The sequence below is a fragment of the Acipenser ruthenus genome, chromosome 7 (genome assembly GCF_902713425.1).
Source record: "Acipenser ruthenus chromosome 7, fAciRut3.2 maternal haplotype, whole genome shotgun sequence".
NCBI lineage: Eukaryota > Metazoa > Chordata > Actinopteri > Acipenseriformes > Acipenseridae > Acipenser > Acipenser ruthenus.
The window spans coordinates 68,435,546-68,461,091 of record NC_081195.1 but is presented as its reverse complement, the minus strand read 5'-3'; the positions used below and the strand labels follow the sequence as shown (position 1 = coordinate 68,461,091).

The 25,546-nt window shown below is 39.9% G+C and overlaps 1 protein-coding gene across 1 annotated transcript in view; it reads right to left on the bottom strand.

Moving 5' to 3' along the window:
- The window catches only part of LOC117414825 (protein shisa-like-1a), a 104,340-nt gene extending 83,211 nt beyond the window's left edge, over positions 1–21,129 (bottom strand). The window contains exon 1 of the mRNA XM_059027748.1: positions 20,616–21,129. The gene's annotated coding sequence lies outside the window, so the exon portion shown is untranslated. The remainder of the gene's footprint in view (positions 1–20,615) is intronic.
- Positions 21,130–25,546: the final 4,417 nt, after the last annotated feature.

Below are 25,546 nucleotides of genomic sequence, written 5' to 3'. Positions count from 1 at the left end.
TGCAAAACACCATCCACACACACAGCCTACCCTATGAAACAATGATCGACCTGTACAGGGCTGCAAAACACTGTCCACACACACAGCCTACCCTATGAAACAATGATCGACCTGTACAGGGCTGCAAAACACTGTCCACACGCACAGCCTACCCTATGAAACAATGATCGACCTGTACAGGGCTGCAAAACACGGTCCACACACACAGCCTACCCTATGAAACAATGATCGACCTGTACAGGGCTGCAAAACACTGTCCACACACACAGCCTACCCTGTGAAACAATGATTGACCTGTACAGGGCTGCAAAACACTGTCCACACACACAGCCTACCCTATGAAACAATGATCGACCTGTACAGGGCTGCAAAACACTGTCCACACGCACAGCCTACCCTATGAAACAATGATCGACCTGTACAGGGCTGCAAAACACTGTCCACACACACAGCCTACCCTATGAAACAATGATCGACCTGTACAGGGCTGCAAAACACTGTCCACACACACAGCCTACCCTGTGAAACAATAATCGACCTGTACAGGGCTGCAAAACACTGTCCACACACACAGCCTACCCTATGAAACAATGATCGACCTGTACAGGGCTGCAAAACACTGTCCACACACACAGAGTATCCTGTGAAACAATCATCGACCTGTACAGGGCTGCAAAACACTGTCCACACACACAGCCTACCCTATGAAACAATGATCGACCTGTACAGGGCTGCAAAACACTATCCACACACACAGCCTACCCTGTGAAACAATGATCGACCTGTACAGGGCTGCAAAACACTATCCACACACACAGCCTACCCTGTGAAACAATGATCGACCTGTACAGGGCTGCAAAACACTATCCACACACACAGCCTACCCTGTGAAACAATGATCGACCTGTACAGGGCTGCAAAACACTGTCCACACACACAGCCTACCCTATGAAACAATGATCGACCTGTACAGGGCTGCAAAACACTGTCCACACACACAGCCTACCCTGTGAAACAATGATCGACCTGTACAGGGCTGCAAAACACTGTCCACACACACAGCCTACCCTGTGAAACAATGATCGACCTGTACAGGGCTGCAAAACACTGTCCACACACACAGCCTACCCTGTGAAACAATGATCGACCTGTACAGGGCTGCAAAACACTGTCCACACACACAGCCTACCCTATGAAACAATGATCGACCTGTACAGGGCTGCAAAACACTGTCCACACACACAGCCTACCCTATGAAACAATGATCGACCTGTACAGGGCTGCAAAACACTGTCCACACACACAGCCTACCCTATGAAACAATGATCGACCTGTATAGGGCTGCAAAACACTGTCCACACACACAGCCTACCCTGTGAAACAATGATCGACCTGTACAGGGCTGCAAAACACTGTCCACACACACAGCCTACCCTATGAAACAATGATAGACCTGTACAGGGCTGCAAAACACTGTCCACACACACAGCCTACCCTATGAAACAATGATCGACCTGTACAGGGCTGCAAAACACTGTCCACACACACAGCCTACCCTATGAAACAATGATCGACCTGTACAGGGCTGCAAAACACTGTCCACACACACAGCCTACCCTATGAAACAATGATCGACCTGTACAGGGCTGCAAAACACTGTCCACACACACAGAGTATCCTGTGAAACAATGATCGACCTGTACAGGGCTGCAAAACACTGTCCACACACACAGCCTACCCTATGAAACAATGATCGACCTGTACAGGGCTGCAAAACACTGTCCACACACACAGCCTACCCTGTGAAACAATGATCGACCTGTACAGGGCTGTATTTTAGGCTTATTGAAATTAATGGGTGAGTAGTACCCAAAAAACCGGCATGGTAATTTACCGTACTGCACCAAGTGTCCAGAACCCGGTTAAACGCTGCGTCTGTGGCTGCCGAACAACACTGAAAGCAGTGAGTGACAGTGCGTGTGATTGGGTTGATGCCAGCTGGCACCTTTTTGCTTGCCATTCAATAAAATAACTATCATTCTTTTCTGAGCAGCTTTATACTACAGACAGACAAACAATACAAGGGGATGAGTAATTCACTGTACAGAGGCAATGTGAATCGAGCATTCAATAGAAAAACACATTAACTGCAGGTCTACGTTTTAAGATAGCTACTAAGGTTTATTCTGAAGCAGGATGCATTATTTAGCTTCCTCAAAATGAACGGCAGTTCTATCAGAATTCCTTTTTGTTTTGCTGTTGTTTTGAAAAAAAGCAAGCTAACAATTGTTTTTTGTCTGAATAATAATAATAATAATAATAATAATAATAATAATAATAATAATAATAATAATAATAATAATAATAATAATTATTATTATTATTATTTAACTTAACAATAACTACATAACTTAACACAACTACAATAACTATAAGGCGGAAACTACTGTTGGTGTTTCCGCCTTATAACGAGAACAAAAATGCTAGTGGAATCGCATTGTTGGGCAAATGGAAGCCACAAGTGCCTTAAAACTGGTGTTTGACTCTATACGGGCCATTGATAGAGCTGCTTACTGCAATAACATTACTGCAAATAAAGCACTGTGAAATGAGGGTCAGGAACAATCCCTGTTTAGACAGACACAGGACTCAATCACCGTTTAAATACTTTAGATAGACCCGTGTCTTACTTCCACCAGTAAAAATATCTAACATGCAGAAGATCCTTTATAACAGTTTACCACAGTATTTATTTTACTGTAATTTTGCTCTTCTACCAGGCTTTTCCCATGGTTATACTATGCACTTATCATAGTTCACCATAGTTTGCTATGTTTTTTTTTTTTTAATAAAATGCTTTAACGTATCTCACTGGGCTTTACGGTGCTTACCCATGCTTTTACTATACTTTATCACACATTTCTGGGCGTTTACTATGGGGAACTTTTTTAAGGGACTGTCCAACTTCATTGATTTACACATCTAGAACACTTTAAAGATCATTAGATCCAAAACAAACATATAAGATGCATCTCTATGTTGGTGTTATATTGGAGTAAAGAAGAAGGTGCCTCTTGTTGTGCTTGGAAGGAAGCAGTTTTGTAATAGTGTAATGTACTGTACCATGCCTGTGAATGTGTGTGTGTGACACGTACCCACAAGTGTTTTGCAGTCCCTGGTATTGCAGAGTAAACAGGAAAAGGCTCAGGGTCTGCTCAGAGTAAGTGTTTATCATGTGCATGCAGATACTTTCAAAATATAATGAAGAATTACATGCTTCAGAAAAGAAGGCAATCGCTAACTTTATGCTGGTTGCTATGTTTCGTCAAGATTTGTTTTCCTTCAAGAATGCTGAAACGGCAGAGATTTTATCAGCACTGTATTCTGCAGAGCACAATCGAAAAAAGAGCCATGGTTTAATCCAAATATTTAAATATGTGACCTTTTGCAAACTATTTCTGCTCCCTCAAGTGAACGAATTTACAAGTGCTTAGAATATCTGGGTACTAATGGGGAGCTTCTAATTATGTTTGCATTGGCAAAAAAAGGAATACACTGGAACAAACAGAAACAAACCTAGTGAAATGTGTGCATCAGCTTGATTCGGCAGTTTTAACACTGTAAGTGCTTATACAAGCACTAGTTTTCAGGACTTTGAATCTCTTCTTCAGGGGTAAGTGGAAATGTAAGTAAAACACCTGTTTCTCCAATTTGCACTCACACCCAAGAAGAGATTTGCAGTCTTGAAAGCTAGTGTTCAGGAAATACAAATGAAATACTGAGCACATGATGTGCTTAACAGATTGTGCACAATTCATAAGGGATTACAAAGCAAATCAGACATTGTAGTACCGGAAACATTTACCAAACGCCTTGACAAAACGTTATGTGCTGTGAGCTAAATCCACTTTCATGGCATGGGCAAATGATGAATACAAATCCACATATAAAAACAAAACCTGCACCCAGTTTACTTTTATAAACTCTGCCCAAAGATAAATCTAATCTACATGATCAAAATTACTTATAATCCCTCCGCTGCCTTACTGTTTGTAGCTGGCAGTGTTTAACTTGCTTGATATAGAGCAGGGGTACTGTGTTTGAAATAAATCACATAAACATCATATTGTGCACAGCACGCACAATTGTGTCTGCTGAGAGCGAGCATGTAGGTGGCTGAAAAGTAGTAATGTAGTGATCCAACAAAAACTACTTATAAAAGGAGGAGGCTGTATTGTATGAAGGTACAGTACAGTAAATAAACAAATAGTGGTGGTTGTAGTATGTGTATGTATGTATATATATATAGATAGATATATAGTGAACCGGCCGACACTCACGGTCGTTCGTTGCCCCTTTAAGAATATACCCAGGACACCAGAAATGGATTTTCAAGCGCGGTTGTGCTATTTTTTTAATTTAACAAACCCAATAAACAAAACAAAACAAAACACAAAATAAACACCTAGCTCTCCACGAGCACTAACTAGACACACAGGAACCTAACTAACACAGGACAGCTAGGCCGTTTACCTGTAACACCGAAAAGCTTCACCCAAACCACTCAGGTTTAAACTGCCCACTCTTTCCTCTCGACTGCTCGGAAGCAGAGCACCTCTTCTGCCTCCTTCTACTCAGCAGCCTTGAGCAAACTAACTGCTTCTGTTTTATACCCTGCATCTGGCTCTAATTTAATAATAATCACCAGGTGCAGGGGATAATTAAACAATAAAACAATTAACACATTTAATCAAACAATAAACAACTGAACTAAACAAATGTGCCTATGCACATGTTTTCTGCAGGGAGGATTTAACCCCCTCCCTGCTGTCTTACACATCCCCCCATTGTCTTTTCAAGACACCGGCCATTCAACGTCTGGCAGCAGCCCAGCGACGTCTGGGTGATCGGGGAGAGCGGAGTGGGGAACCAGGTGTGGAACTGTGGCTGATGGGGTAGGCTCCTGGGTTCCAGGTCTAGCGCAGGGAGGTCTAGGCAGACTGGCAGGGTGTCTGGCAGCACCGGACTGGTTTCCAGGGGTGGTGGTCGGGGCTGTGGTGGAAGTAACTCCCTCACCTCCTCTGGCTCTCGGGATGGCAGCTCCACCCCCTCTGGCTCAGGAGACAGCAGGTCCACCCCCTCTGGCTCTCGGTACTGCAGCTCCACCCCCTCTGGCTCTCGGGACGGCAGCTCCACCCTCTCTAGCTCAGGAGACAGCGCTACTTCTCCCGCCTGCTCCCACTTTTGGAGCAGGAGCTCCAGCTCGGTCGGCTCCCTCTCCTGTATTTCCAATGGGGCCAATCCCAGCTCTCTCTCCCATCTCTCATTCTGCTCTTTTTGCACAGCTGTATTCTGGTTGATCGATTCAAAGCAATGGAACTTATTTACATTGCAATCACACAACAACAACATTCAGGGAATCATACAAAACAATTACACAGTCAATATTACAACAGAACCAAGGCATTGGGTAAAGCAATATCTACTCTTTCTAATTGCTTGTTAACTCAGCCTTGGTTTGTACTGACACCAGTATAGCACAGCTTGACCAAATTACAGCAACCCAGTGGACGTGTCAGTACTGCGAGATTATTATTTATTATTATTATTTATTTCTTAGCAGACGCCCTTATCCAGGGCGACTTACAGTTGTTACAAGATATCACAATATACATTATTTCACATTATACAGATATCACATTATTTTACATACAATTACCCATTTATACAGTTGGGTTTTTACTGGAGCAATCTAGGTAAAGTACCTTGCTCAAGGGTACAGCAGCAGTGTCCCCCACTGGGGATTGAACCCACAACCCTCCGGTCAAGAGTCCAGAGCCCTAACCACTACTCCACACTGCTGCTGATGATGATCAGTAGACAACGGTCTCTCTTTCACACGACAGCTCTTCTTATCTCATCCTCACTTATAAACAGGACATTCTCTATTAGTTAAAGGCATTTATAGGTCTATAAATATATTTTTGCTAAATAAGGCTGTATGAGCTACAGAAGCCCACACTAATCTTGGACCAAGACAGGCATCAGTCACAGATGTGAAACAGCTCATATATGAACACTTAATGAACTGAGTGCAGTTTTCTCAGTTGCACCTTTCTTAGAATTGGCTTTAGCTCCTGTGCCTCAAAATCCCTAAACTGGAACCTTGGAAGCGGACAGTATTTGGGATTATTTTCTGATACCTTGGCATATCTATTAATTGTATTGTAACGTTTGAAATGTTTTTGCTTACGATTGTAAGTCGCCCTGGATAAGGGCGTCTGCTAATAAATAAATAATAATAATAATAATATCTCTTATAGAAATTTTCCAGTGCTAAAACCATACCTAGTCCCCGGCCTGCGTTAAGGGTGGTGTTATTTGCATCACCTCATTACAGCAGCCCTGCAAATCCATCAGGAGCTGTTCTGTTTCTGCACACAGATTAAATTAACTGGTATTAATAAAAACAAGGATATAGAACACAGCATGACATGCAAAGAAAGGCGAATCAAAGTGGGTCCGAAGGTGCCTAGTGCTAAAACTGAATCTTTGTCAAACTAGAAAAGACTAAACATTTCCATACATGTTGCTCCATGTATTTTTGACTCTGGCCGAATTTAGCTTGTTTTATGTCTTTGATTATGAAGCCAAGAAAACCAACAGATAAAAAAGCTTTTCTTTTTGGAATGCTTTGAAGTACCCCTTTTATCATGCTTAACTCACTCAACACACACTGTAATGCACATATACAGCTATGGCCAAAAGTTTAGCATCACCTACAATTTTAGGATTGAGACCATTTAAAAAATAAATAAATACATGAACACTATTTAACATCATGTGATCAAAGAAAATACAAGATGGTATTGCATAAGTCTACCGGAAGCCATAATTGTAGTACAGTATTTCATGTTAGATTTGAAAATGTCAAATGTTTCAAGTTTTTCATTAAGTATGGAAAACTACAAGCGGTATGTAATTCAATATGTTAACGTAACATTATTCAGCAGGTTTCATTTGACTTGATGAAGAAATATTTCTTAATTCTATAGGGTGATGTAATGGCTATAGCTGTACACTTACTAGACAGTGGGCAATTTGCCTTTGATTTGCCCACAGTGGAAAATGTAGGCCCAGGTCTTTGTTAGTGGTTTTAGTGCACCAATTAAACCTACATCCAAGTTCTTAATCAGTTAATCGCTTCATTATACCAGGTAGAATGGTTCTCTAGGACTGACTGTACAAGTCTACCAGTTTGGCATCTTACCCGATTAAACTGAAAGTGATTTGCAGAAGGCATGCCATTTGCATAACGATATAATCTGTGGTTCCTGTTAAGTGTTTGCTGCATATCCCAAGGGGTTCCTGTTAAGTGTTTGCTGCATATCCCAAGGGGTTCCTGTTAAGTGTTTGCTGCATATCCCAAGGGGTTCCTGTTAAGTGTTTGCTGCATATCCCAAGGGGTTCCTGTTAAGTGTTTGCTGCATATCCCAAGGGGTTCCTGTTAAGTGTTTGCTGCATATCCCATGTGGTTCTTGTTTGATATTTGCTAAAGGGCTCACTGTAGGAACCTTCAGCAGTATATACTGTATTTTTTTTTTTTATCTTCATAAATTCAGCCTCAAGGCCTACTCTCACAACCCCTTTGAGGGAAGTGAAAGTGATGTGTAAATTTTATTATTACTGTTCTCAAAGGAATGTGTGTTGAATGTGCAAGGCACTCAATTCAGCTATCCTTCCTATCAAGACATGACCTTCAATAAAAGCACAGCACAGGCGTTCCAGGCTTACCTCGAAATCAAGTCCATTACTCTCAGATGATGAGAGTGCTGACTACAAGCAAATTCAGTCAAACACAAACTCAATTTTAACACTCAGCTCTGCCAACATGCCTTGTAATTACATATTAATGTGCAACATTCATTATTTTGCAGCAGTACTGAAGCAGGTAATGAGCCTCACTTATACTTTTGCAAGCACTTGGTCTAAACCCATGGCACTTTCACAAAGTCAGATGTGGTCGTCACACCACTGTCACAGAACAGACTTGCAATTTAATGGTTGGATGTCATATGCAGTTTGAACAATTTAAGTAGGTCTGGTTTCCTCGGTTTATTTTAAAATGAGCTGCCAAATATCCTAGCCAATACTTTAAGCACAGCACATAAAACAGGACCAGAAAAAACACAGTTGGAAATTAAGTGGAGACAGACTTGGACAGAGGGTAAGAGACCCTTCTTTATACAGAGTAGTGAGTGTATGGAATGGGTTGCCTAGCCATGTTGTTGATGTCGCATCATTGGGATCCCTTCAGCCCATAAGAACGTTTTGAGATCAACCAGCTACGATGGACTGGTCAAGCATTGATGGATTGCATAGCCTCCTGTCATCTGTACATTTTCATGGGTTGCATAGCCTCCTCTCATCTGTACATTTTCATGGGTTGCATAGCCTCCTCTCATCTGTACATTTTCATGGGTTGCATAGCCTCCTCTCATCTGTATATTTTCATGGGTTGCATAGCCACCTCTCATCTGTACATTTTAATGGGTTGCATAGCCTCCTCTCATCTGTACATTTTTATGGGTTGCATAGCCTCCTCTCATCTGTACATTTTCATGGGTTGCATAGCCTCCTCTCATCTGTACATTTTCATGGGTTGCATAGCCTCCTGTCATCTGTACATTTTCATGGGTTGCATAGCCTCCTCTCATCTGTACATTTTCATGGGTTGCATAGCCTCCTCTCATCTGTACATTTTCATGGGTTGCATAGCCTCCTCTCATCTGTACATTTTCATGGGTTGCATAGCCTCCTCTCATCTGTACATTTTCATGGGTTGCATAGCCTCCTCTCATCTGTACATTTTCATGGGTTGCATAGCCTCCTCTCATCTGTACATTTTCATGGGTTGCATAGCTTCCTCTCATCTGTACATTTTCATGGGTTGCATAGCCTCCTCTCATCTGTACATTTTTATGGGTTGCATAGCCTCCTCTCATCTGTACATTTTCATGGGTTGCATAGCCTCCTCTCATCTGTACATTTTCATGGGTTGCATAGCCTCCTGTCATCTGTACATTTTCATGGGTTGCATAGCCTCCTCTCATCTGTACATTTTCATGGGTTGCATAGCCTCCTCTCATCTGTACATTTTCATGGGTTGCATAGCCTCCTCTCATCTGTACATTTTCATGGGTTGCATAGCCTCCTGTCATCTGTACATTTTCATGGGTTGCATAGCCTCCTCTCATCTGTACATTTTCATGGGTTGCATAGCCTCCTGCCATCTGTACATTTTCATGGGTTGCATAGCCTCCTCTCATCTGTACATTTTCATGGGTTGCATAGCCTCCTCTCATCTGTACAATGTCGTGTTCTGATGTTTTCAATCACGCAGCAAAAGCATGTTTCTTTTTATGTTTTTTTTACATCAGTTTCATGACTATAGAACTATTTTTTTTCAGAAAATTAGATTTTGAAAGAAAGAAAACATTTAAATAAAGAATTTAGTGTAAAATATGCATAATGTAGTAGTGTTGTCTAGTCTCTGTTTTAATAATTAATTTATTGCATGAGTTTCCTGACTGAAACAGCAATGCCCTCTTGCCACTGTGAAATCACTAAGACTCTTAATTGTGGTTGAAAAACACCAGTAGTTTGACTCAATGAAAAAATAAAACAGTCAAAAAAAGAACATCGCTCAAAAGTGTGGCCTGGATTTTCAAAAGAGACTTAATTAGTTACCAAATTAGTGATGGGCAATGTGTGCGATCCACAAAGCCCCTTGAGGCACTGTTATTTGAAGCTGGATTACTGGATTCTGTTAATAATTGCACAACTTTATATAATAAGACAGCTTGTAATTAAATCAAAATATGTTAAATCATCACACTGTTGTTTATTATCAGCCCTGATCCCCCATACCCTGACAGCGAGAGTTTTGAGTTTGCTTTTTAATGACAATGCCTGTGTTTCTCTTCTAATTCATTAGATTAACTTGTCATTTCTATGCTCTCTGGCTAATTTCCTATTAGCCAAAATGTTATAAATCAAACTAATCAATTACCATTTCTGCAGCTGCGTTTTCTGAATCGGATAACTATCCGATAAGTTAAACAGCATTTAGACAAATTCTGTGGGCTTTCTGAATAAAGTCATATCCCATCTCCACATTCTGCATCGGTTCCCAAGCAGCTCATTACGATAGGTTTTAGCAGCTCTGCCTGGATTATACTGCCACCTATTTTACTGCATTTAATCCTGTACTTTAGAGTAGTGTAATCTGTCACAAGTTATTTAATCTGTAGTATGTTGTATTTAATTATATCCTGATGTAACTATCACTGACACTGTTATCTGCTCCGTTATTGAATCATATTTTGTTATACTTGTACTTGCTAGAACCAAAGTCATTGTATTTTTTATCTTGATCCTAATTGTATTATTACTTGTACTGTGATTTTTGAAATGTATTTTTGTTTACGACTGTTAGTCGCCCTGGATAAGGGTGTCTGCTAAGAAATAAATAATAATAATAATAATAATGTATGTAGGGTCTCCTGCTGGCAGAGCTCTTAACCTGCGGCTGCAGTTATGGGGCCAAGGCTCTGAGCCCAAGCTCGCTCCAGAGTAATCATTCCAGTCTCGTTGCAGCGTTCTGACCCCTGCAGGGATTCAGGATGGGAACAAACATTTCCTAATGAAAATGCAACTTGGAAAAGAATGCCCTGGTGTGTTCAGTAGACAGAATGTCCCTTTTGAGTACAGTACTGGCTAAGCTACATGGAGTATTCCTCTAGCTTTCCCTAGCAGAGGGTTGGGCTGTTTGGAGAAATAAAACTCCTCCACAGGTAAAATGAGGGAGAGCTGGGCAGCCTGTGAAGAGAGAGGGGAGTCTGGAGTTCAGAAGGAGCTCCAGAGCAGTGATGATGGAAGCGCCCGACACAAAGCTGTGTTAAGGAAGCCAGGAGGCTTGCCCCTGTTGGCTGATGGGCACCTGTTTTCTTTTGTTTGTTTTCCAACCTGCCCAGTGTCGTGTAGTTCGAACAGTGTGATAGTCTAGGTTCAACCCCAGGCCTCCCAGATGAAAGGCTAGTGAACATGCCTGCTGCTTCCCCTGGCACAATTTATTTTGTGCTAAAAGTCAGGCAAGAATAACTTAACTGGAGTAACAGCCAGCAACCTGCATTTCCCATGAAATCCTCAATGACAAGCCTGTAGCCTGGAGCCCTCAGGATCGGATTATGAAAAGCTCCCTCCCATCTTCTCAGTGTTATAACAGCTGTAGTGGTTACTCACAATTAGCATTAGTGGTGTAACTGCGTTGTTTTCTATTAAGCAAAGCCAGCGATGAGTCGCATACACATCTACTGTATTTTGCTAGTTGCCCAGACTACTATTAGTCACAATCCAGCATTATAAAACCAGACAACATGCGGTGCCATCATGAATAAAGTCCTGCCATTACTTACTGTGTCTTTCACGGAAAGTAATAATGCATAACATATCAGCAATAGAAGGAAGCCTGTGTACCTTTCTGATGTTCCTGCCTGCCAGTATTATGAGATACTATATTATATATAAAAATTGTATCATTTGATGACCCTGTAGTTCAAGCTGATTTTGAAGTCAGAGGCTGAATAAAAATAATAGGCATACCAATTTCATTCCCCTAAAGTGAAGTTATTAGGTAATGGTCAGTGTGCTGTGTGTGTTGTAGCTAATGTCTCTCTTAAGTACAATTTTATGAGCCTATTACTAAAGTAATGTTACTCGTGGCCATATGGGAAGCATTTTAAATTATACAGAGATATTATATGAAAATGCATGAAATGGTACATATTGTTGAAATGTGCAATGTATATAATCATACCTCCTGCTAGTCATGAAAGAGAGTCAACTGGAAATGTATTTAACAAACGACTTTTAACCCTCTCATGTGCGTGTGTTTTTGACGCACTTAAGGAAGAATATAAGGAACACTGAACCCTCTCAATTTCTGTGTGTTTATTTGCCCAGGATAGTTGTTGTTAATCATCATTTATCACAATTTCTGCCCCAATGAGCAAAATGACATTGGGTTGGATGTTGGTCAAACAGAACTGTTTAACCATGGTTTTTTGGCAATGTTGGATCAATTGCATTGGGCTAACCCAATCCCAATGAGCCACATGGATATGGTTTAACCAGCTAAGTGAAGACTATGGATGCCAGCATACAAGTCCCTGCCCCTGCCCATCAGGGCAGAGAAATTACATACACCCATGATGATTTTTTGAAGTGTATAAAATACAGAATGCTTATGAATTACCATAAATCACTGCTGCTGATGGCACTTAGTTCTTGAAGAACAGAAAACCTGGTAAAGCTGGTAAAGCCACACAAAGGCAATCTCTTTATCAACGGTCACTTCAATATCAAAACCAATTGTGAAAGAAAGCAAATGTTTAAATATGTATACTGTATAGCATTGCTAATCCTTGTAATTAAACAAAGCAACCGTAACATGCTTCACTGCGATTAAACCACTTTTCTTATACTCTGAATCTTGAGCGCTGGTATTTGGAATCCTACCTGATCAAATACACTTTGCTCTACAGTGAACTGTAGCTGAAATGCACAGATGAATCAAAGCAAAACCAGGCCTAGTTATGCTGCTTTAGTTGTAGTCTGGATTATACTGCATGGAATGACTGCAGGTGGCCCATGAATAACCACTTACCTACATTCAATTAAACAATAATGTACCACCCACATGGTGCACTAAAACATCCATTATTAGCTGTTACATTTGCTCTGGACAATTAAGACAGTACAGTGAAATGCATGTTTTTTTAAAATGATACCACCTTTATAATATTGTAATTATAAAAGCAGGTATTGCACATGGAAGAACACACAAGGCTTAGCAGACAAAGTGATTGTACTTCCAATCTAAGCAGTGTTGCAAAGTTATATATTCTCCCGAAACTGTTTTCTTGGTTTTGTCTTTCCTGTTATCTGATCATTACAACCTGGATCAATCTGCTCTTCCCATGTTGCAGTGTGTTATTACAGCATGGCACTAATACAAATGCAATGTCTCACAAGGCAATCAAATCAAGATACTGTAGTCCCATGTGGCCAAAGACACTGCTTATTTCCCTAAAATCCTTATCTTCCCATCTTTGGCATGGAAACAGACACTAAATTATTAGTAACTACCAAAGTGGCAAAATTCATAATTAGTATTTTTCACCCAGATCCAAGAACCCATAGAAGGCTAATTAGCTCACAATGTAATATTTATCCAGACCTGTAATGTAATATTTATCCAGTAACTTTAGTTTCTTCTCGCTATTTATTCAATCCATTGCAATTACCCTGCGCTGCAGAGACAAACTCAATACAGCAAGCTAAAAGCAGTTCAATATTGACTTAATAAGATGGGGTAACCTCAGTTGCACATAATCACTCTGAACTTCCAATGACTGGAACACGTTCCTCTAACAGCACTGAGGAATCAGAGTAATAGTGTGTTTGGTTTCAGGGCAGGCGTTACTGATAAGGTGCCACATTGACGAATTATGGCCACGAGGAAATGTAACCTTTGACATACCCAAAGGTCATGAGACATCCCCCTGTTGACATAGCCTTTTAAGGATGAACGCGGTTGTAGAAAAGAGACAATGTACACCTGCACTCGAGGACGGTCAAGTGATCAAAGCAAACCTTCCGGAGTTCTTTAACTCAGTTTTACGAAACTCAAGAGGGTCTTTATGCCATTGTTCTCCTTCTCATTGTATGCAATTGTGGCAATGTGCCCTGCCCTTGTGTGCGTTTCTGTGTTGTATGTTGCGTGTTGTGTGTAAATGTTGGTGTATAGTCATTGGTACATGGGATATAAACGGGTCTGTGTTTCACGTGTGATTTAAAATGGTATAATTATATTTAGGCACGGGATTGCACTTCACGTGCATTTAAAGTATGTAATAATATGTGAGCATGGGGTTGCACGTAATTAATTCACGTGCTGGGATTCAAGTGAATAATTAATTAGTAATTGAATCCCAGCACAACAGTATATATAGATGCACGTTTGACTCACACGTGGTTGGGTGTTCGGTGAGTGGAGAACGGGAGAGAGAGAAGGAGAAAGTAAAGTAAAATAAAGTAAATTAAATTGATAGTTGTTTTCACTCACCGTGTTTGTTCGTTTGTCTGTTTAGTGTTTAGTACGTTTTGTTTGTCTATTTTATTTTGGCGTAGAGTGCCGTGTCCTGTTTTTGTGTTCTCTTGTTTTGTTTATTAAATGCTGAGCACAACCAAGTGCTCAGCTTCACCAGCCTCGCTGTCTCTGTCTGTCTGTTTCTTCCGGGCCTGCACGTATTCACCACTTTGCCACAGCAATCTAGTATCGTGATTGGCTGGTTGAACTGTCACATCATGTTTACAGATGTTTGTAGGGCGTGGTCACGGTATTCTCCACAGCATAGTCTGATGGAAACAGAGGCAAGGCAGTGACTGAAGTGCATGAACCTCCCAGTTCAAAGCTGGGAATGTTGCTGCATTCAACCCATACTAGACATGTGCACTTAAAGTACATTAACACATCTGCTGTGTTTGGCTGCAGGTCACCAATGTCCGATTACGGAAAACGTGGCTAAAATATATAATCTGTGCTGAATACATTTTGAATATCACAGGACAAAGGCTGTTTAGCTGGGGGGTGTTCTATTTTAGGCACTGCTCTTGCTTGCTGATAATGAACAACACAGTGTCAATACTAGTACATAGCAGCCTTTAATAAACTGTTACAGATCTAAGGGCTGCTTGACGCCGGCTACTTTGAAGATGGAGCGAGGGGGAAGGATAGATAGAGCTGCACACCTTTGTTCCAGCAAGTCACTCACGCCCCTTATCTCAAGCACTCGAAACTATCTGCTTCCACCAGGCTGTATGTCCTTTTCTAAAAGTGGGTCTCCTGGAGTTTCACATGTTGACATCTGTTCACAGGGAACAGCGCTCTTAACAGACAAGAGGAATTACATGCCGTTTAGGATTCCCTCCTCAGGTGTAACGGACAGGTCAACGCCTCTGAGATATCCTTGGGTAAATATGTAGGATGAAATGTATTGGTAATCATATGAGATAAAAATGTATTGGTAAGATTAAACTAGTTTGCTGGAGGTGGCTTTGGCATAACGGGAGTAATTTAAAATGATTGGAGAGATAAAGCATGTGCAGAAATGTATGGAATGAAATATGGTAAGCAATTAACCACGGCAACCTGGTAAAGAGATAGTGGTTAGGGATTGGTTGCACTTGAATGGAGCAAAAGCTAAAGGGCTCGATTATATTGATAATTAGTAAGAGAACAAAAACAGACTGTAGGCACGTGTCCTAAATGTTCATGACCTTCTTTGAGCTCAAACTGACTGAAAAATGCTGGAAACAATCTGACAGACTTGTACATATTGCTGTTCTGCATGCTGATACACACACACACACACACACACACACACACACACACACACACACAGTACAGGCCCTATTCAATCATTTAGATCAAAGTATTTATATGTTGCAGTAGGACTGATACAGGTTAAAAAACACACTGAAGCCATCACAAGAACTGTTAAAGTGAGGGTTACACGGCAATGATTTACACAGCATCCTTTAGATATGTCACCACTCAGATCATTAAAAACCGCGTCTCACGTTTCACTGCAGACAGATAGTTGCACATGTTACACATGGTACTAATTGAACTCTTAAAACCCCCCAATGGAAATCTGGCATGGTTTATGGTGTTGCTATCGTTGTAGTGGCTTTGAAGAAGTACCAGATAACAAAAAGAACGAACAACGTGATGCATTTTAGAAGTTAGCAGCATAACATTATTGCCATGTTATGCTGCTATGATTACATGAAAATAATGGTGCACAACACTAGTGCTCCCCTAGAGGTCATTTTCATACTGCCTTACAGAATCCCACCTTGCTCAGGTTTGCTCAGAGAATATGATGATGACGTTATTAAACAGTCAGTGTCTCAACCATGCATGTTATATATGTAAAACAAAATCAGATACAGTACAATCTGTATAACTGAAAAATAATGCAGGAACAACACTAAGAAGGTTAAACTATGGTATTGAATCTTTAAAAATACTAACTATGCATGAGTTCTGAAACTTTTCAATATGAAAACTACTAGAATTTAAGAGAAAAAGCTAAATATATAACACCTGTTATAAGAGAAATAGTAAAACAATAGCTACATTTCTGAGCTTACTAGATTAAATACATCTTTAAAGTATCATGCAAAAATTGCATATTACTTACTTAATATATATATATATATATATATATATATATATATATATATATATATATATATATATATATATATATATATTGCATTTTACCTATATTGTCTGGCATGCCTAAATTCCATAATATAGCATCATTCTCTCTGTATTACTATCTGTGCATTACTATCTTTTGGTGGGATAAGATTCTAAGTGTGTTGTTGCAAAAGTAACAATACCATGGTACACTTTCATATGGGTATGGCACCATTCTTTGAGTCATGCTGCCATTCAACTAAAAACTTGAGAATTCAGAAGAAAACACAGTAAAAGAATCTGCAAACTAATTGCAAGCATGCAAACCAATCTACTCAATTTTATGTGAAATTTTGAATTTTAGAATTGTATTAAGCACCATTGACAACAGCTGAATGATTGCTGAATTATCTAGTTCTCAAAACAGTGGATTTTTTTCACCATTCAGTGTCTGGCATTGTTTAGTCCTTACTGCATTATTAGCACAGCTGATTCCCCAGCCCTTTAAAGAGAAGAATGAAAGCACATGTAACATAAAGCTACAGTCCATCCCTTTTATATCACTTCATCATTTCACGGTAAAAGTAATTATGATTTCTGAGTAATTCCCTTTAAGAAGGCGTAATGTACTAATGCATTAATTCAATGGAATGAAACGCTTCTTTCACTTTGCTTGTTTACTGAGAAACGTGTCATCTCTGAGGTGAATTGTAGGATTGTAGTCCTGGGCAAGATGTAATCTTTGATTAAACTTGACGAAGAAATACATTTTCCAGTTTGCACATCGTTGGCTCTTAAATTAGGTCTAAGGAAAGTTCCTGTGTATGTGTCAAATCAGTTGCATTAGCTGGTTTTGTGAGCATTTTTCTTTGTCAGTCTAGGACATCAGCATGTAAGACATTAAAAGCATCAGTGCCCCGGTGAAAGGAACATTTTAAATCACTCAGATGAATTGCCATTGACTGGAACTCAATTTTATAGGTGAGGGAAGGGCTGTTTATCTGTCAACAAAAAACTTTTGAAGTGATATGAAGTATCTTTGACTGTAGAAGACAACTAAAATCTTATAAAATTGCAAAGATATACTGTGTGTTTCTCATAGTTTACCACGGTGGTTTGTGTCTGTTTGTAATTGCTTTTATCCTGTCTCTATACCTATGCTTTGCCATGCTTGCACTAGGTTTTATTACACTTTGCTTTTTGTTGTATTCTCAGTTGCTGCTCTGCTTGGTGAATCTTTGTTTAATGGATGATAAAGAGAGAAACACCAGGGATGGTACAGTAGGTTTGAATGTGATTCGAATCTGATTGAGACAGTGCCTGAATAAACTGTAACAGTCTAAACACATACTTCTTTATGCAGGCAGAGTGTTTTCATTGCAAGGGCTGTTAGGCTAGATTAGCTGTAATAATCACCATCGAAAAAATATAATAAAAGCACTAGGAATGTATTATATAATAATGACGCCACAGCCCAGTGCCTCTCCAGACACTGAAGTGTTTCAATCTGTGCTATGACCCCTCATTGAGTATATCACACACTTAACATGATGATTTATGAGCAGTGTATATTATTCCAGACTGCACTGCACTGATCCATACACTGAATATGACTTTCCTCTGAGAAAAAGAAATCCCACTAACCTAGATATGAGCCATTCTTTGTTGAAAAAACAGTTTACATGTTAAGTATAGCCTGGTGTGGCATGTCACTTATAAAAGTTTCCCATAGTAGAAGCATAGCAAAGTGTAATGAATCATTGTGAAAGTATGGTAAATGATAAACCCAGAGAGGTAAGGTAAAGTATTTTTAAAAACATGGCAAACCATGGTAAATGCATAGTAAAATCAGGGGAAAAGCATGGGAACAATGGAAAAATACAGTGCAAATTTACTGGGATAAACTTTTACAAGGGGTAACAAATGTGGATGCAAGGCTTCACCAAATTCAGACAAGTGCTTCCCAAGGTATAGCCTTTTATTCAGCTGAATCAATCTGGTGTCAAAACATGAGAGTATGTCACCAAGACATGCATTAACAACATGAATTACTATTTCAATCACCTAAACAATAATAATAATAATAATAATAATAATAATAATAATAATAATAATAATAATAATAATAATAATAATTATTATTATTAGAAGTAGTAGTTTTAGTATTAAATTCCAAGTGCTTGCAATTCAAGCAGGGTTTCATTCTTCAAGTGATTCAAGCCTCACTTTCATATAAATAGTTCTCAGTATTAAAAAACAAACAAACAACAAAAACAAGTCAAGATTGCATGTGATAATCTCACGATCTCGTTCACAGCATCTGGGAACAATCCTGTAGATGTTGTTTGCCAAAACTTTCTACAAAATAAGCAATGCATCTGAAGTCAATACAGCAGATCAACATGCACAACCTACTCAGATTCAAGCTACCATGTTAAGGATTCCCAGATCCTCTATCAACACTGAACGGGAGCCAGTTTAGAGCAGGAATCTGGGTGTGTGTTTTAACCAGACTGAAGCGCTCACAGGTTCAGAAGCACTGATCCCCCCCAGCCTCACTGACATTGACATGCACACTCTGAACACGTGCTTTTGGGTTCAAACCAATCCATTACAAAAGGATTGATTCCTTCGGGCTCAGACCACCTATTTATGTATTTTCTTTTCTGCCAGGGCACAGTACACAGAGAAGGCTGGACAGATACACACTTCAGTCTTGATTTCACTATGTATTTTGGACCACAGTTTTTTTTCCCTATATTTCCCTCTACTTGGATGTTAATACAAGAGGGCCATGACATCTTCATAATAATAATAATAATAATAATAATAATAATAATAATAATAAAAATAATAATAATAATAATAATAATAACTGTTATTATCATCTTCATTATCATCATGCTTAGTATTATTGTTGTTGTTGTTTTGTGTTATTATTATTATTATTATTATTATTATTATTATTATTATTATTATTATTATTATTATTATGTTGTTGTTGTTGTTGTTGTGCCAGGTAAAATATATACAGTGAGCTAATTAAATATGTTATATCCTGGACATTTTAAATCTAAAATACTTTCAGCTTAGCTAGAAAATGCAGTTTTGCAATATACAGAAAATACACTAATGTGTGGTTCTTTTTGTAAATAAGAAAATCAAAGAATAGTGCATTTTAAAACATTGGACTCTCATATTTACGTCTGAAAAGCCCACTTTCATTGCACAATTGGATCTTATTAGGAAAAACAAAGCCATTGGAAATATATCCAGACATAAAGATCACTCTTTGTAACTTGTTTTTCGAATTATGTGAGCTTCCAAAACACCCAGCACTGTACCGAACTGCCACCTAAAAAAATCAACAGTGCCGCAACCACTGTGCTGTTGAGATTATTTACAGAACACCACTGTGCTGTAGAGATTATTTACAGAACACCACTGTGCTGTTGAGATTATTTACAGAACACCACTGTGCTGTTGAGATTATTTACAGAACACCACTGTGCTGTTGAGATTATTTACAGAACACCACTGTGCTGTTGAGATTATTTACAGAACACCACTGTGCTGTTGAGATTATTTACAGAACACCACTGTGCTGTTGAGATTATTTACAGAACACCACTGTGCTGTAGAGATTATTTACAGAACACCACTGTGCTGTAGAGATTATTTACAGAACACCACTGTGCTGTTGAGATTATTTACAGAACACCACTGTGCTGTTGAGATTATTTACAGAACACCACTGTGCTGTTGAGATTATTTACAGAACACCACTGTGCTGTTGAGATTATTTACAGAACACCACTGTGCTGTAGAGATTATTTACAGAACACCACTGTGCTGTAGAGATTATTTACAGAACACCACTGTGCTGTAGAGATTATTTACAGAACACCACTGTGCTGTTGAGATTATTTACAGAACACCACTGTGCTGTAGATTATTTACAGAACACCACTGTGCTGTAGAGATTATTTACAGAACACCACTGTGCTGTAGAGATTATTTACAGAACACCACTGTGCTGTAGAGATTATTTACAGAACACCACTGTGCTGTTGAGATTATTTACAGAACACCACTGTGCTGTAGAGATTATTTACAGAACACCACTGTGCTGTTGAGATTATTTTACAGATCGTATGAACAGTATTGTGATCTCTCCCAATTGAAAAAAAGCAGACTTTATTAAACCAATATTGTTGTTGTAAGCTAAATAAAAACAAACAAACAAGTACATGCATAAATAAAAACACATTCCAATAAATACCTGTCAAAAAGCTCAGCGACGTGGATGATTGCAGTGAGTTTGTGCAGCCGATTAATCTTCTGTGAAGTGACGCTGCCAATTTGGAAACAAGAAGCCTGCGTGCGGGTACCCAGCAGTGCCATACAATAAACACCTCGGGTCTGTCACTGCCTCATTCCGGCTGACTGGCACAGAGCCACCGACACCGAAAAGGTTACAATTCAGGTACAGACAGAAGCGAGTCTCCAGTCTGCGTCTGCACTGTTCGGTCTGAGAATCACCGTCAATGCATTAAAAAAAGAACACCGCACTTTTCTTTGTAACGCAGTCCAAGTCGATGCACTCTGCTTGTTTGTGAAGTGTGTCACCCAGGGCGACAGTTCAGAGCACCTACCCAGATTGCGCTGTCTTGTTTAGTTGTAATGTTTCTGTTTTGAACTTTATTATCAATGTAGTTTTTTTAAATATATATATTTTGTTATTATTTTTTAAACAGCAAACTTGCAGTCAGGCGCTTGCTGCGCTGAACGCTGCAGAGGAGAGCGCGCTAGCTGTCTGTTTGGATTACGTGTGCTGTGCGTTCCTTAGATTTGTGTACTGCCCGCGCTCCTGCTAAATCGAGAGCCAGGGAGTGTGGAAATACAGAACCATTCACTTATATCATTATAGGTGTCAGAAAAGGTGGCAGGTTATATGTGAAGTGGTGTGATCTGTCTGTGGCGGTGGGTACTCATTATTATTTGATTTAGGTCTGAATGGTCTGTGCATATTAATACCTGGAGCAGTAGACTACAGTATGTGCACTGTGTTTTATTGTTGCGCTCCCATTAATTTGGAAACGGGTTTAATGGTATAGTAGCTGTGTTATGACGGCTGCATCCAGTCAGTGCTCCCTGTCCATTCCTTTAGTGCCTGAAGATGCCTAGACGATGGAATCAACCAGGGTTCGAATCTCATCTTGGTTCATGTTTACCCAGATGTCCAGGAGACCACCTGTTAATTCCATAAGCTCCTGTCAGTTCATCCACACCGCAGAGCACATATGAGATCAACTTGACTGACAGCTACTGTATAACATACTCCAGCACTCTCTCGGAATTGAAGGACTGTTATGGTGAATACTTCTGTACAGCTATAGCACTAGTTAACCAGCAGTACCGGTGACCCCTTTGTACTGTGCTTGGGTGTGGTATAGAGAAACAGCAGGGACACACGGATCTGTACAGGTAGGCTGTCCAGCCCCCCAGAGTGAACATGATTTAGTATAAATTATGAGCACTGAGCGTATTTTCTTAGCGTCCGGTTATAAAACATTGTGTCGTGGGTAGGTTAGAAATGTCAGATAGTTCACAGGGAGGGGAATTCAGGAGGGTGCCCTGCTAGTCATGTTGAATATGTTATGCCACAGTTTCACAATAACAACGACAACCTAATAATGTGTGCCAGTGACTCATCATCGTTCCCGTACAGAATAATACTGAAAGATCCCGAAATTATATTCCAGCAAAGCACCCATTAGCGCTAATGATGAGCAGCCTTTACCCCCTGACAGTGTCCCCTCCCGTTCCTCAGGGGTGTCAACACACATCTCATTGTCAAGGTGTAAGGAGCCAGAGCCACCTTGATGAGCTACGTGCTGCTTAAATTGTATTGAAATGAAAGTGCTTTTCCACTTTCCCAGCTCCCCTGCCGTTTCAAAAGGGAAAGACGGGTCTGTCAAAGTGTCCAACCAACCATTTTCTCTTTCTTAAAACTTGTAGTGAATGTGCTGTTTATCAAAAAGTAATTTAGCTTAATAGCCCTATCTTTCCGCTCTGAAAGTAGCTGAATTTACGTGTCTCTTAGCCTCTTCAGTATCCCTACACTGTATTAAACCTCAGATACACTGCAGTTCTTATTTAAATGATTTGTATGTACTATGAACTGTAAACACCAACAACTAAATTACAAACGCAAGGTCAAATAAAATGGTTAGTACAAGGTCCTCATCCATTTACATAAGCATCCAGCCTACATATGAGAAATATGGGTTTCAAGCTGAATAAAAATAAAGTCAATTTACAGACAGAGGACAGAGAGCCGGGAGCTGGCAGGGGCAGTCCCAGGCACCACAGTGGCTGTCAAATCGAAGCAGACAGGAGTTCAGTACGAGGGCAGGGAGGACCTCCCAGACTGCTCTCCGGAGCCACAGCGGCTGTCATGTCAGCTTTTTGATAAATACGGGGGTGGCCAGTAAGTTTAGCAAGTCAAATATATAATTAACAATGCAAAAGGAAAATTGGCTTGGAGATAAGGGAGTAATGTATTAATGCAAATAGCAGCAATACAGTGATGGACACATCAGTAATGGCTTGGATGGGTTAGAAATAAAAAAAAAAAACTATTGAGATGGGAAAGGAGCAAGGTCCCAGACCCCTAGAAAGAAAAGAGAGACAGCACTGACATGCTAAACATAAAACATTGGGCAAGATCCATGATTCTCAACTCGTGCAATTGCTGAAAAGGGAAGTTAATCTCATATACAAAGTTAGACTACTAGCAAGTCATGAGGAGCCAGGTGGGGCAGTGGGTTAATTCACTAGCATGCTGTGCTATTCTCCTTGGAGTACTGGGTTGAAATCCATCTGATTCCTTCTTTTATTTTCAAAGAATTTGGCTGTGGGGCAGTGGGCTAATCCCATGGCCTGCTCTCCCGAAGACAGCGGTTTGAATTCAGCTATCTGAGGTAAATAATGGTGTTGGTGGAGATGGAGGAGGAAGAAGGAGGAGGAGAGTGGAAGGTAGGGTGTTGCTGCCTGAGCAACGAGGCATCTTGAGATAAGAGAATATTCAGGCCACATCCTATCAGTCTTGTCTATAACCCATAGGAAAGCCAGCAGAAGGTCTGATTAGGCAATGGAAGCTAATTAATATGAGAAATGCAAAGAGCTGGGTGACGTATAGCACTAAAAAAACTGGAAAGAATTGCGGTTTTAGTGTGGGCTTGTGGCATTCAAAAACCCTGCAGTAACAATGTTCAGACTCACAGTAAATGTGGGCAAATGCCCTTAGTATCGAGTTTTTTTAGTACAGTATCCCTTATAAAAGTCTACCACAATATTTTTGCACAGTATTTGTGCTCCTTTACCACACTTTTCCTATGGTTATACTATGTATGTACCACAGTTTACCCTGGTTTGCCATGTTCTTTACCAGACCTCTCTGTGCTTTGCAGTGCTTGCCTGTGCTGTACCATGCTTTCACTGTGCATTACTGCACTTTGCTATGCTTTTACTATGGAAAACGTTTACAGTATAAAGAACATTATAGCTTGATCTAAAATGCTGATTACATTTCATACAATTAAATAGATATCAATTTAGTGTTGTTAAAGTATTTATTTATCACAGTTCATGGACGCTACTGCTTCCAAGTCTCCCCTATTTGCTCTGAAGAGATAATGATCCTGTTTTCCTGCAGGCCTGCAGAGAAAAATAAAATCCTTTGCCTTCAATGTTGTGCTGGCAGGAGCATAGTGAAGAGGCTACGCATCTCAGTAAGGTCACACTCACACATGTTGTTTCAGCCATCTGAAACAGGTCATAGCTCATGTGTATATTATAACATAGGTAGTGTAGTATACCTATAGTATACCATGAAGGAAAGTATAGTAATCAAATAGTGGAAAACTACAGCACGAGGGCTGAAAGAGTGACAGCAGAGCAGTTTATGAGTCATATTGTGCCAGTAGGTTGGGGCTCTGGTTCTCACTAGGCAAAAACTTAAGACGTTTAATAAAACAGTCAATATCTGACTTATTAAAAATGTGATGTTAGAAGGCAATCATTTTTGAGTATTGACTGCTGAGTGATGTCAGAGGGCAACAGCTATTTGACTATAGACCCCTAAAGTGACTGTTGTCTATTTGTTGGTCATGTGACACAATATTATCCAATAGGGCTGTGAATTTCAATCTTGGGGTTTGATAATGCACTATACAGCCACAAAACAAAAGCTCAAATTATTTAGAAACCTGCAAAATAAAAAGCCCCTTGTAAAAACACATTCAATGTTGGCCCCATTGTCTTGATCTATCACTCTGTTGCCAGGAGAAAGCTACTTGGATATTCAACGTGTGCGTGATTTAGCCAGTAATTCTGGTTAATGCGTGCAGTTCAATGCAATGTTATGTGCCAGAATGACACCACTTTGTTTTCTGCCCGGAAGGTTATTGTGAACATAATGGATTTTTAAAAACTGCAGTCAACGCCAGTGTAAATCACTAACCCTACTGCACGTCATTAGCAAACTTTTTGGAAAATGTGTTGATCATAAAATATGAAAATAGCGAGACTTTCACGATATGGCAAAACAACAAAGCAGGGCAAAATAATCCCCCACTGTTCCCAAGAGTTTTTTAACAGCCTGTTGCTTCTGGCTGAGGGCTGTCTGAACACTGATGCAGCAGTTTGACCATTAACGCATGGGAGAGGGAGGACCCAGAACAGCTGTGAAAACAGTAAACAGGAGCCAGTACGGAGGCTATCTGCCCGTCCATGGGACGTACATGATCATAATTAGAGAAATATAGGACTCAGATGGGTGGTGGGAATAATGAAGCTGGAAGAACACTTTCCCATGCGTGCCAATAAATCTCACTGTTAGCAACAGACTCTTTTTTAATTTTAACTGAAGGAAAACAGAAGACGTGCTGTTTGATTCTATGGCTTTGTCTCATGGGAGACACAGCGGTTGGAAGGGAATGTGAACACTGAACATATTAACAACAAAGAAGTAGCAAAAAATACATACAAATGTCTTTAAGGTGCAGTTTGTTCATAAGCATCTATTTCAGATACAATTGTCTCTACATTCAAGGTGATATTCACTGCAATCATATAATAGCTTTTAGTATTTTAAATACAATATACTTGCATGTCCTCTTTACAGCATAGCTTTTAAATATACCAAAT